At 45.4% G+C, this 12,692-nt stretch overlaps 1 protein-coding gene across 2 annotated transcripts in view; it reads right to left on the reverse strand.

Annotated features, from left to right (window-relative positions):
• LOC109643957 (retinoic acid-induced protein 1) overlaps positions 1 to 12,692 on the reverse strand; it is a 50,433-nt gene that overhangs the window by 37,613 nt on the left and 128 nt on the right. For both annotated transcript variants that reach the window (XM_069524547.1, XM_069524546.1), the window contains exon 1: positions 12,674 to 12,692. This exon is cut by the window's right edge and continues 128 nt beyond it. The gene's annotated coding sequence lies outside the window, so the exon portion shown is untranslated. The remainder of the gene's footprint in view (positions 1 to 12,673) is intronic.

A 12,692-nucleotide genomic window follows, 5' to 3' on the forward strand; every position in this document is an offset into this window, starting at 1 on the left:
GAGACCCACTGATGTACCCAAATCCATGGCATCCAACTCTATTTTGGGCAACTTTTAATGCTTTCACACATGCATTGGAAACCCTTAATTTACCTAGACACTGCCCGGAGGAGCTGGAGGCGAGAACAGGAATGTCCAAATCATTGTGTCACAAAGCAGGTCATTGTGTGGAGGGTACACAGTTAGTGGGAGTGATTCTTCTGTCATGCAACTGGCGTGAAACGAAAGGTCATGAAAAATTCGAATTGGAAATTTTGTCTGCAAGGGTTGAAATACCAGACCATCTTGTGCTGTAACATAATATTATTTCCGCGATGTACTTTTGGCATCATGTCTTGACTCCTGCATGCCCCTGCCCAGGTGCCACCCCCTACCTCAACCATGTGTGCTACACGTGTGAATGTGAAACTACAGTCTCCTTAAATTCAATCAGCTCTCTTCTGCTGACCACATGGATACACCAGGGGACACAATACCCGAGGCCCACTTTCTCAAAGGCAACATGCTCCCTGTCCGAAGGCCAAAGTCTATCTTAGCATCGGCGTGTCATGGGGAAAGTGGATCAATTGCAGTTTTATTATGACTAGTGAGTTAGGGTAAGTCTGTGCAGTAGTAAATGGCACTACTTTATGCAGCGCAATAACTTCTCATAACTGGAGGCAGCCTCAAAGGGGCCAGCAGCACAACAAGATGTTTGCATAAACAGAAAGGGGAGGATGCTGACTGTGTTGATTTGTTGGTGTATGTGGCTGCGAACACGTCGTAATAACACAATGGGTTTGTGATTTGTATCTGTAGACTTGAGGTATTTGTGGTGATGTTTTTAAAGTAGATTGAATGGGTTTTCATATGCTTCTCCGAATGTGGATGTCTACGGTTGTTTCCGTGTTTGATTTTGGTGCAGTGGTGTAACAGAATGCCGGACGGAGGACCAGACTGTTATCAGCAGTTGCCGTGTCAATGGAGCCCCAGTGGTCACAGGGACAGAGGAGTGCGAAGGGAGGAGGAGGCGAGTGGAGGAGTAAGAGTAGGATGGGGGGAAGGGGAGTCTGCTGGAGGAATCAGTGATGGGGAAAATGGATGGAGGGGAGGGGGGCATTAATGGCCCGCAGACACAGCTGGCTGCAGACACCCAAGGACAGAGAGACAGAAAGAGTGAGAGACAGGCAGGAAAGGAGAGAGAGGGATGGAGGGAGCAACGGCGACGTGGGTGGAGGGTTGGGGCGAGGCGGGGGGTAAAGATGATAAAAATAGAGGGGGAGAGACGGGGGAGCGCAATCGCAGCGTCTTGTCATCAGAGCAGACGAGGGATGAAGGGGGAGGGAGGGAAGGTTATTTTCTTGTCATGCTTTTTGCATCTGTTCGCCCACCAAAGATACACACACACACACACACACACACACACACACACACACACACACACAAACAAACAAACACATGGAAGCGGCTGCCATGCATGTCAATGAATTATCCATGGAACAATGGTGGCTCCTCACATTAATGAACATAAACGAGGGGACAGAGATAGAAGACCGAGGCTAAAACAGCATGAAATTCTCTGCAGCTGATTGCCTTCAATTCCAAACATTCATGACAATAATTACTATTTGATTAGAGGATCATCAATTACACTTCAAACATTTCCTTGGTGATGTATATGAAAGGTCATCAGATGACATCATCTCTGCCTCAAAACGCTTTACAGCAATGAAACTTATTTATCAGTAAGCATGCACATACCTCCTACATTACCCACAACCCCCAAATCCTCTCAACATCAGCACCTCAGCTGTTAACCTTGACGATGACATTACACACGATGAATACATTAACACGTAAAAGGTGTGTGTGTGTGTGTGTGTGCATGTACGTCCGTCTGTGCGCAGGCATGTGACTGCTTGAATGAGACAGGAATATGCAATCATGCGTCATCCCGATAGTGAGATAGGGGGGCGGAGAGGGGAAGAGTGATAAAAAAGGAACAGACCCAATAATGAAGTGTAATGGGGGTGAGGGTGGGATGCTGAAAAGGAAGGAGATTAGTGTTAGACTCGCAGATGTGAGCTGAAGATGGAAAAAGGCGGATTGGGAAAAGGGAGGAAGGAAGAAAAGAAAGAGACAGGAGAGAGGGAGGGAGGAGGTTCGTTGTAGGATGCTGGTGGAGCAGAATATATGGAGAGACTGAAACAGAGAGACGAGATGCACTGAGTGAGAGATGTATGGGTACACCAGTGAGAGTGGTTAAAAAAAAAAAGACGAGGAAGAAGAGAGGAAGCGCATAAAAGGTTAAAGAAAGGGGAGCTGGGGAGAGAAATTCGGGTTGCGGAAGAGACGGAGAGAAACAGTGAAAGATGGAGGCAGTAAGAGAAGAAAAAGAGACTGAGATGGGGGTAAACTCCAAGGAGGAGGAGGGAGGAAGCTGCAAAGTTAAAAGATGGAGCTGTAAAAGAGAGAAGGTGGGGACACAGAGGGGGATGGAGAGAAGGTGGGAAGAGGGATGATGTCAGCATGGATGGATGAGAAGGTATCTGATTTCGCTCCATGGACAATCTTGTCAAAGCAGCGGCAAAATAAAAAAGAAAAGAAGAATTACTGCCACTGTGGAATTACTCACCTCAAAGGAAAAGATGTGATTGAACTAATCCCAGCACCAAATCAAAAAGATTATTTTTCTGTCATTATTTTTGCCGGGGTGATGCTTTGATGGACGGATGTGGACAAGACTCACTGAAACCGCTTCTTATTTTGTATTGCTTTGTAGTATTCACCCATTATTTCACCATGGTTACCCTATGCTCCTTATTTTGGCTTATATAAATACACGATTTCACTGCGTCTACGTCTGTTTTTAAACATTTAACTGCACATATACTTTTGTGCGTCCTTGTATGTTTTAGGCAATACATCCACTAGAGGGCAGTGCAAAGTTATATCATGCAAAGTCTCTCGTAAAAGTACTGCCATTGTTGAAATTCCTTCATCGTGTCCTGATCGTCATTGTTGAGCTATTTGCTACACTGCCCCCCCCATAATTTCCAACTCCATATTGTAAGCTGTCAGATAACGTGCACAAATACATTTGTACTTTTTTTCATAAATTCAGTATTTAGCAGTTTTTAAAAAAGGGAAATCTAGGATTAATGCACATTAGTGAGTATTTAGGCAAAGATCTCATCTATGACTTAAGACTTTTATTTTCCAGCCTTGTCTTTCATACACACGTGATGCACTTTGTCTATGCTCCTGTTTGTGTGCAAGCTTTATTTTGTGTGTGTGAGTCGTGGGTGTCAAACCACATGAATAAATGTGGCCACGGAGATAGCCCAGGGTTTGTTGACTGCTCTGATGTTTAAATTTGTGCTGTGGCCTCTCTCGGCAAAAGCTTGTGACTCACTCACTCAGATACAAGCTAACATGCTAAAAGCAACACAGTGTCAACGCTAACCTATTCTCATTTAATGCTGTGGGGGGAAACTGCTTAGGTAGCTGTGAATTGTTGCCAGCCTTAGCTAATTCCACCACACGGATGACTCGCCTGGTTGTTTTTCAAGAAGATCTATGCGTGCGAGTGTGTTTGGCGGCGCCTCATGCAAATAACGCCGACACAGATTTTGATATTAGCCAGCTAGGCTCATGCATTCTAATGCATTCCCCCGTTATCCAGCCGGGACAAGTGTGTAGCGTCCTGTCTGACTCACTGAGATCTCATTACAGATCTCTCAGACCCCTGTCACTGGCCTCCCCTCCCTCCATCCATCCATCCTTCACTACGACCCTCGCTTGTCTCATCCATCTCTCTCCTCACTCTTTGGCCCTCTTCTATCCTGGTCTTTTCAGTATGCATTGCTACGTAGCCTATGGCTGCAGGTGAGAGTCAATGCTTATGCATGAGTCCCTGTGTGTGTGTGTTTGTGTGTGTGTGTGTGTGTGCATGGATTAGTGAACATGCAACTGTTGGCAAAGGAGTGTGTATGCATGCAAATCCAGGCTTGTGTGATTCTCCATCGTAAGGAGAGACATGGTTGAGTGAACTGGAACTTGATCTTGATTTTCCCAGCGTGCACATGCATGCAGGCACAAACTTGAGAGCAAATACACACACACACACACACACACACACACACACACACACACACACACACACACACACACACACACTACAGATGGCCCAGCTGTGCTCTGTGCAAGTTTGCCTCTGTGTGTTGTATATGCGTTCGTGGGTGTGTGCATATGTGCGTGCGTGTGTGTGTGATTGATTACTATTCTCGCTCTCTTCCAGGTGCTTCTGCTATTCAACAGCCTTCATCTTTTCTTCCTCTCTTCCCTTCCTTCTTTGTGTGAAGGCTCAACACACATTGGTTTTATCTCCACAAAAGAGGTGATAGGTATAATAAAGCAATAATAAAGCACAGAATAGCCTGGCAGCTCTATTCTCTGCATCCATTATGTTTTGCTCACCATGGTGGAAATACATGAAAGTGAGATAATTGATGATATCGAATTATAATTTAATTTCAAATTTTGGCTCGGGCTCATCCCTCATCTAAGCCTCAGGTGAATTTGTGTTTTGTGTGTGAATATGTGAGTATGTGTGTGTGCTCTCATCCTGGCTACCATGGCTACAGCTAGGTCAGTCGATAGACATCTGAGTGAGAGGTCGTTAGAATCTCCCTCATGTTTTCTCTGCATGAGAACATTGGCAATTAGCTAGATCCCGACTGTGGGTGACTGAGCAGCACACCTTGGGATGTGGCTATCATCTAAATCACAAGCCAACGTGAAGTCCGTCTCTGACGTCTGTGCCATGATTGTTTTGTTTGTATTTTTTCCACCAGGTGTTTTTCTCCTTGTTTGGAACTGTTTGGTTGATTTTGCACAGTTAAGCATGTGACTTTGGTTCTGTTGAGCCCAGTTTAAGAGGGGCTTTTGTTTTGTGCCAAAACCTTGACTGTTAGACGTAGCTGTTGACGTGTATTTGACGTCTGAGGTGAGTGTGTGTGTGTGTGTGTGTGTGGGTGCATATGTGTGTGTAACCAAGGTGATGGGCCAGCTCTGACAATAACACTCTGATAAAAAAAAAAAAAAAATCTCCTCTGCCCCCGCACTACACCCACCTCTGCAATGCCGCAACCTCTTTCTCGGAGACGGAGAGAGAGAGAGAGAGAAGAGGAGAAAAGCAAACGGGGAGAGAGATAAGAGAAGGAAAGCAAACAGAGATAGAACGGGGGATGAAATTCAGAGAGATACTGAGCAGCAAACAAAAATAGCAATGGAGAGGGAGAAACAGTCAGAAAAACAAACCAAAGGAGCGTCAAACAGACAGAGAGGCTCTATTATCACGTTGAATGCTGCTTTTGACTTTGTGTGCCATCCACATACCAATGCACATTGTCATTCCCCCCCACCCCACCCCCCCATTCAGCCACCACCCCTCCTATCACCACAGCAACAACCCATTGTCTGTGTCCGTCAGCGTGAGATTGTGTCCCCTGTACCCAGATTTGGCATCGGGCCTGTGCCCACTTTTCAGATCACACAGGCAGAGCGCCGTTCATTCACCTCCCTGCCTGCCTGGCTGGTTGTGTGGCACTGGTTGCTATGGAAGCTAATTCACAGGCAGAGAACCCACTCTGTGTCCATAGCATGGATTCACTCAGGCAAAACATACACACGCATACATGTGAGCAGTACACGCACATGCAACCTAGCAACAGCACTGAATATGGCGGCCTGGCTGACGTACTCCGTGGGGATGTGCGAAGGGATGCGACGTCTTTCCACCTCCTTTGGTCCCGCCCACAGAATCAGTCACATCACCGTCACAGAGATAGAGACTTTGCATCAGTGCGCTGTAATTTGTTAGCGAGACGACGGGTCAAAGTTCAAAAGAAAGATAATTGCATATTTATGTGTAGGAGGAATATATATGCACCTGAGCGATGCAGCACACTGAACTTAAACCTGCTGGGTGGATGGATGTGCGCACTTTAGCTTGAAGTCCTCAGTTACACACGATTGTCTGTTTACCGGCATGTGGGGCGACTGAAGAGGTTTGGCAATATGATGTCGTAATGAATCCATAGATGGAAATAAGTGTTTTAAAAAAAATTATATTTTATTTTTAAGATAAGATGAGCGAGAGCAATCTGTCCCATGACTACGCAGGAATATAAATGATCGTTTAATACAGATTAATGTAAGGTTGACATTTGCACATTCATTTTATGATGGGGAATGAAGCTCTGTCAGGCAAAGAGGCCATTAACTGATCTCACCTGAAGTCTCTTCTTTTCTAATCCACATCTGCCACAACTCACCGTCCTGTCTGTGTTCTGTTTTTTACGGCACCGCAGCTCAGTTGGGGTCATGGGGTTCGTCCGTCTTTCTCTGTGTCTTTTTGTCTTTCTAATGTCACAACGCTGGCGTTTTCTTATTACTAACGTGACAGTTACAGCAGTGATAACATCAGTCGCATGATTGTCAGAAAGGTAAAGAAAATCGCACATATCTTAGACGGTGTGCAGATGCTTTTTCAGGCTGTGGCTAGAGTTAGGTAAGACTGTGGAAGTGTCTGTTATTATAACATGACAGGATACGTTCTGTAACATTTTTTCCCACTCAGTTCTTCTGTCTGCCTCTCTCCCCGTCTCTGATCTCGCCTTTTCACTTTTTTTTCTCTCTCACTCACTCTCAGCGTTATGTAACTCCAGCAGCTGTTTGAAGGCACTGGAGGGGGGTAGGTGAGGAGAAAACTTTTCAAAGTACTGTTGCTGCTGCATGATCAGAACACAGGAGAGACACCGCTGACAGTTTCTGGTTCCAGAAACCATCGCCTGGTCCCAGCACACTTTTCCTGTGTGCTCTAATTGTTGTTATTTCCATCTCCCAGTTTTTTTACACAAACATACGTAAAAAAAAAAAGCTTTTAGTTCTTTAGTACTTTCATTTTGTTTAGATTTTCCATACTGCAGTTTTTTCATTTGTTTTTTCTCTTCTTTGATCCCTGCTTTTGCATCTTTACTTGTTCACTTCCTTTTCCTCTATCTTCTGCCCTGCTTTTCAACTCCTTCTACTACGAGTTTTATCTCTCCCTCATTAAATCTTTCTTCTCCCTTCGCCTAATTTGTTTCTCCTCCCTCTCCCCTCTGTCTCTCTTTCTCTCTGGCAGACAGCTAAACAGCAGTGGTACAGGCTTTTCTTAGCAAGTCGCTCATTTAGCTGAATGCACTTACACGCACACACACATTCACACACTTGAGTCTCTTAAGGCACCCCGACTAAAATTACGACCTCGCCTGCCGGTTGTAGTGCTGAACAGCTGTGCGGGCGAATAAAACCGTGTCCTGCAATAGCACACTCACCCAGAAAACTTTAATAATAATAAGGATACAACATTCACCATGTGCTTTCAAAATAAAAACCACAAGTGGAGTCATTGTATTCAGCAATATTACTCCGATCCTTGTTGATGCTGACTGAAAGACCTGATCATTCATTTTTTCAGTCACTACTGCTCTGCTCATATACACAGCATTTATTACACATACATGTGTTGTATGTGTTTTTTTCCCACAGTAGTAGATGTGTGATGTTTGCTGTAAATATGAAACGATCAGCTTTCATCCAGTTACACACATGAGTATGGATATTTAAAATGTTTGGGCATATGTTTGATTGTAGGCATAATTATGCAAAAAGTGTGATTTCTACACACGTTTTTGGAGGGGTGGGGGTGGGATGTTAGGATGAGGGGATGAGAAGGAAGCAGAGTAAAAACTAAGAAGCGAAGAGAAGAGTGAGGGAACGAGAAAAGAGGACAGATGATGAGAGGAGAGCGGAGGAAGAGGATGAGAGACATGAAGGACAGTTGATGAACTGCACAGAGTTGGAATACAGCCAGATCCCTTTAATGAGCAAAGTGCTGCACCCAACACCTTGCACCTAGTCACACAAGCATGCATGCACACACACACACACACACACACACACACACACACACACACACACACACACACACACACACACACACACCTTATTTTTGCTTTCTCCACTCTGCAGCATCCCACCATCCAGCACTAAGTACTCCCTCCAGATCAAACAAGCAGCACACATTTACCAGCATACAGATGAGCTCGTCCTCTCTGCCAACCCCCCCCTCTCATCACAACCCCTGTCTTCTCTTCCCTGCAGTAACCCCCTTGCTTTTCTTCTCCACCATCCCCCTGTTCCTCTCTCGTCTCCATCTCTCGCCCTCTCTCTGATGTTTCTCACTCATGGAGAGGGAATACATCAGTCCTCGCTAGACAAACACACTGCACTGACACCGTCCTCGCTACAGTCCAATGAAAACCTATTACCTGCAAACTGCATTAGGACCAAGTTCAGACACATGCATGTATTGACACACACACACACCACACACACACACACACACAGAGTTCTGCATGTGAGGAGCTACTGTGTGTAATCAGATCTAGGTTAGCAGCCACTGGAACAGCGTGTACCCACCCTCTCACACTGCACTCTCGCTGAGCTCCTGGTAAATATGCTACGTATGTGTTTGTGTGAGGATGTGATGCACATGAAGATGGAGGCTAAGTATTAACACTGTGTGTGTGTGTGTGTGTGTTTATGACTTCATGTGGAAGGCAGATGAGAGAGAGGTATTTGTATTTTGTGTTGTCTGTTTGTATTTGTGTCTGTAATCAGGTTTGGGTGCGACGTTCTGTTGCAGACCATGTGTTTACATTTTTTTGAGCGTGTGTGTGAGTGTTTCTCTGTGTGTGTGCGTGCGTGTGCGTGCTTTATGTGATGGATAGTATAGAGCGATCTATGCAGTAATCTCAAATGAGAAAAATGTTCAGAACCTTTAGACTCACTCTGCCACTATGTACTTTGGCATCATGGGCATCACAATAAACATGCTGTTAAGGTTGTGTAATGGTATGGGTTTGGTTAGGTTTTGGCACAAACACTTTAATGTGGTTAGATTTAGGAAAAGAGATTAGCACTTCCTTAAGGGTTAGATGAGCTTGGTCGTCATGGCTACAATAATAAGCTGTTGTTTAGGTTGCTCAGAGGTCATGGATAGAAGAAACAACATGGACTATTGGTATCAAAAGGGAAACAACTTATTCATCCACCTTTGCCCGCCTCCTGCTCCTTAAATGTCACCTGACTTCCTCCTTTGCGCCCCTCATTATTACTATGTCCACTGAGGGATCGCCAAACAATAAAACATTAAGTATGAGTCGTAATAAGCTGCTCGCACTGACACTGAGGAAAGTCTCGAAAATACTGCACAGCTTGTGGCCATTCAGAATTGAAGTCAATTAAATTTATAATATTGTTAGGCCGACCTGTCCAGCGTTTAGCCCGCCTCTAGGCCAATCTCAGGTGGGATTGTCTCCAGCCCTCCTCCCACGACCACAACCCTGGATGGATATATTGTAAAGTCTCGACCTTACTGTGTAAAGTGTTTTGAGATAATGTATTTTGGGGTTTTGGCGCTATGGCTCAAATGACTTGGATTTTAATCACAAAGCACAAACACATTGTAGCATAAGATGCACAAACAAGCCTGGATTACAAACCGGGCAATTCACCAGAGCTCTAAGATCTTAGGAGCCTTGAGAGCCACAGGCCTTTCAATGGGGAATTAACTCATTTTGTGGAAATACGCACCACTAAAGCTCAATAAGGCCCTGATGGAAGCGTTTGTACCTTTAACCAATATTGAGTTTCTGTCTGATAAACAGATAAAATATTAAAAAGGCGGCCACAGCGTATATTTTGGCCTGTGCTCCTGTGTGGGTTAACTCAGCCGTGTGTCAAACGTATGTTGTGCCACCACGCTGTGGTAATTGTGAACATCAATAAAACACAAAACAAGGAAATCAGTTGAGATAATAAACAAAAGCCATAACAGCGATGATAGTGACGGGACGACTCACTATTGTTTCTAAAAACAGGGATTGTCATTTGTTATGAATACTGATGGGGTGCTATGAGTCATAGGTGGAGTGTCCACATTCATTAGTAGCTGTGTGTGTGTGTGTGTGTGTGTGTGTGTGCGTGTGCGTGTGCGTGCGTGCTTTTAATGGCGGTGCCGTGGTCCGGTCGCTCCTTACAGCCATGCTTGTGTTCATGGCACTTCTCTTTAATGAGGGACAAACATTTTCCCTCTCTGTCTCTCTCTCTGTCTCCTAATAGCCCCCCCACAGTAAATAACCATGAGCCTCCGGGGCAATTAGGTGGGCACTTGGGGCTTATAGTGCGGTGCTCATAGACACACATACTCTAGCTGTCACACAATCTCACACACACACACACACACACACACACACACACACACACACACACACACACACACACAGTCACTAACGGACAGTACGGTGATCTAGTTAGAAACAAGAGTTTTTGTCAAATCAGATATAAACAAAGGACAGATGAAGCAACATTAAAAGTTGGAGGGAAAGAGAGAGAAGACCAGTTGATGTTTTAGGTCTCTAACACTGACAGTTATCTTTCATATGTGCTTTTTTTCCTCTCCCCCTCTCTTCTCCTCTCCTTGACCTCATATATTTGTTTTGGTCTGTGACCAAGAGACAGAGAAGGAAAAGGAAGGCAGAGGAACAGAAAGCGGGGAGGGAAGGAGGGACTCAGAGGGGAGCTTTCACCTTTCATTTCACTACAGCAATGATTTGCCTATTTCAGTATGCCCTTTACTGACCATCACACACACACACACACACACACACACACACACGCACGCACGCACGCACGCACGCACGCACGCACGCACGCACGCACGCACGCACGCACGCGCATACACACGCATACACTGAAACCTACTCTCCATGTGCCTCCCAATCTCCATGATAATCAGCTCCCTTTCATTGTGTTGCATCATGCAGGAAACCTAATGTTAGTCTAGGTGTGTGTGTGTGTGTGTGTGTGTGTGTGTGTGTGTGTGTGTGTGTGCGTGTGTGTGTGTGTGCGTGCGTGTGAAGGAGAAAAAGTCAGAGGAAAAGGAAAACGGACCCTCAGTGTGTGTGAGTGTGTGTGCAGTAGTTGTGTCAAGCCAGTTGGTTGGCTCTTGTCTCGTCTTTTCTTTATGACTTAAGAAAAACTGCTTACACACACACACACACACACACACACACACACTGTACATTGTTTATCCCAGTGCAGCTGTTTACGTGTTGATGGCAGCCATGTCACTGCATTGCTATAGGGGATCAGCCTCTCATCTTCCATTCATATATTCTTCCTTCACTTCTTATCACTCCCTCTCCTGCTCTATCGTCCTCTCATCTTTACTCTGCTGTGCACATTGTGCTTATATCTTTCTAGGCTCACAGACACGCACACACATGTGCTAACATGCACTCACACGCACAATGCAGTTCTCTATCTCACCTCTGTTTTCTGTCCCTGACACCTCTCTGCACTCTCTCTGCGTTATCTCTGTCGTTACCTCCTCCCTGTTGTGCCCCCCCCAACACCACAAACACACACACACACACACACAAACAGAGCCGCACATGAACTCACAAACACATATTGCTGGCTGTCTCTCTCTCTCTCTCTCTCTCTCTCTCTCGCTGTTTTTTATTTAATCCTTGCTTCTCTCTGTCACACCTCTCAGCCCCCCTCCCCACCTCTATTTCTCTGCCTCTCTCTCTCATTCTCTCTCTTTCTCTCTCATCCTCTTGGTAGCGTCAGTTTCATTTAGCTGTGACACTGCAGTCTCAGTGCATCCTTTAATGGCACTTTTAATGGATGTAAAGCCGCCTCTGAAGTGTGCCTTCGCATCACAAGCGCGCGCGCACACACACACACACACACACACACACACACACACACACACACACACACAAAAGCAGCATGTACCCCTGGGCAGCACACATCCTGAAAAACCATAGTGCATACGCTTTAACAGCTATATTGAGGATGCTGTGTGTGCCAGTAAGTGATTACATATTAAACACAGTAATACACAGACCGACACAATCATAGATCCTCAAGTAAACAGAGATTAGAAAAAACAGAATCTTCGTCATTGGTTTCATAAGATATGTGTGTGTGTGTATGTGCAAGTTTGTGTATGTGTGTGTGTGTGTGTGCATTTCAGATTTCTCCTTATGCAATAGGCAGAGTAAACAGCGTGCTATGACACATCGCCGCTCTGACATAGCGTCCCGTTATAGCACTACGTAACACATCCTAAGGCTGAACACAGCTAGGGAAGAAAACAACAAAACAGAGACAAACAAGAGAGGTTACAGATCATGCATCTTGTGCGTGGTCTCCATGTGTCTTGCAAGCAGATTCACTATTTGTATTCATTTTCTGTCCCTGTTGTTTGGACAGATGCTGGTGGAAGACAGGGTTAAGGCAGGTGTCTGGTGCTGGGAGTGTGTGTTTGTGTTCTGTGTGTGTGGGAGTCGAATGTTCTTCCACCAAATGAAAATAGAACGCAGTCCCGTGAGGGACACCCTGCTGTCCTCTATTTGGCATGCACACACAGACGCAGATGTACACACTGACAAACACAGACACACGCCCCCTCGACCGTTCCCCCTTGCTCTGACTTTCATCTGCACAGTGCTGCTGTCCATCGTGTACCGTGATACAGAGGAGAAACAAATGACAGGGAAAAGCATGGTACCTGTGTTAGGGGTAAGCCG

The sequence above is a fragment of the Paralichthys olivaceus genome, chromosome 5, assembly GCF_024713975.1.
Source record: "Paralichthys olivaceus isolate ysfri-2021 chromosome 5, ASM2471397v2, whole genome shotgun sequence".
Taxonomy (NCBI): Eukaryota; Metazoa; Chordata; class Actinopteri; order Pleuronectiformes; family Paralichthyidae; genus Paralichthys; species Paralichthys olivaceus.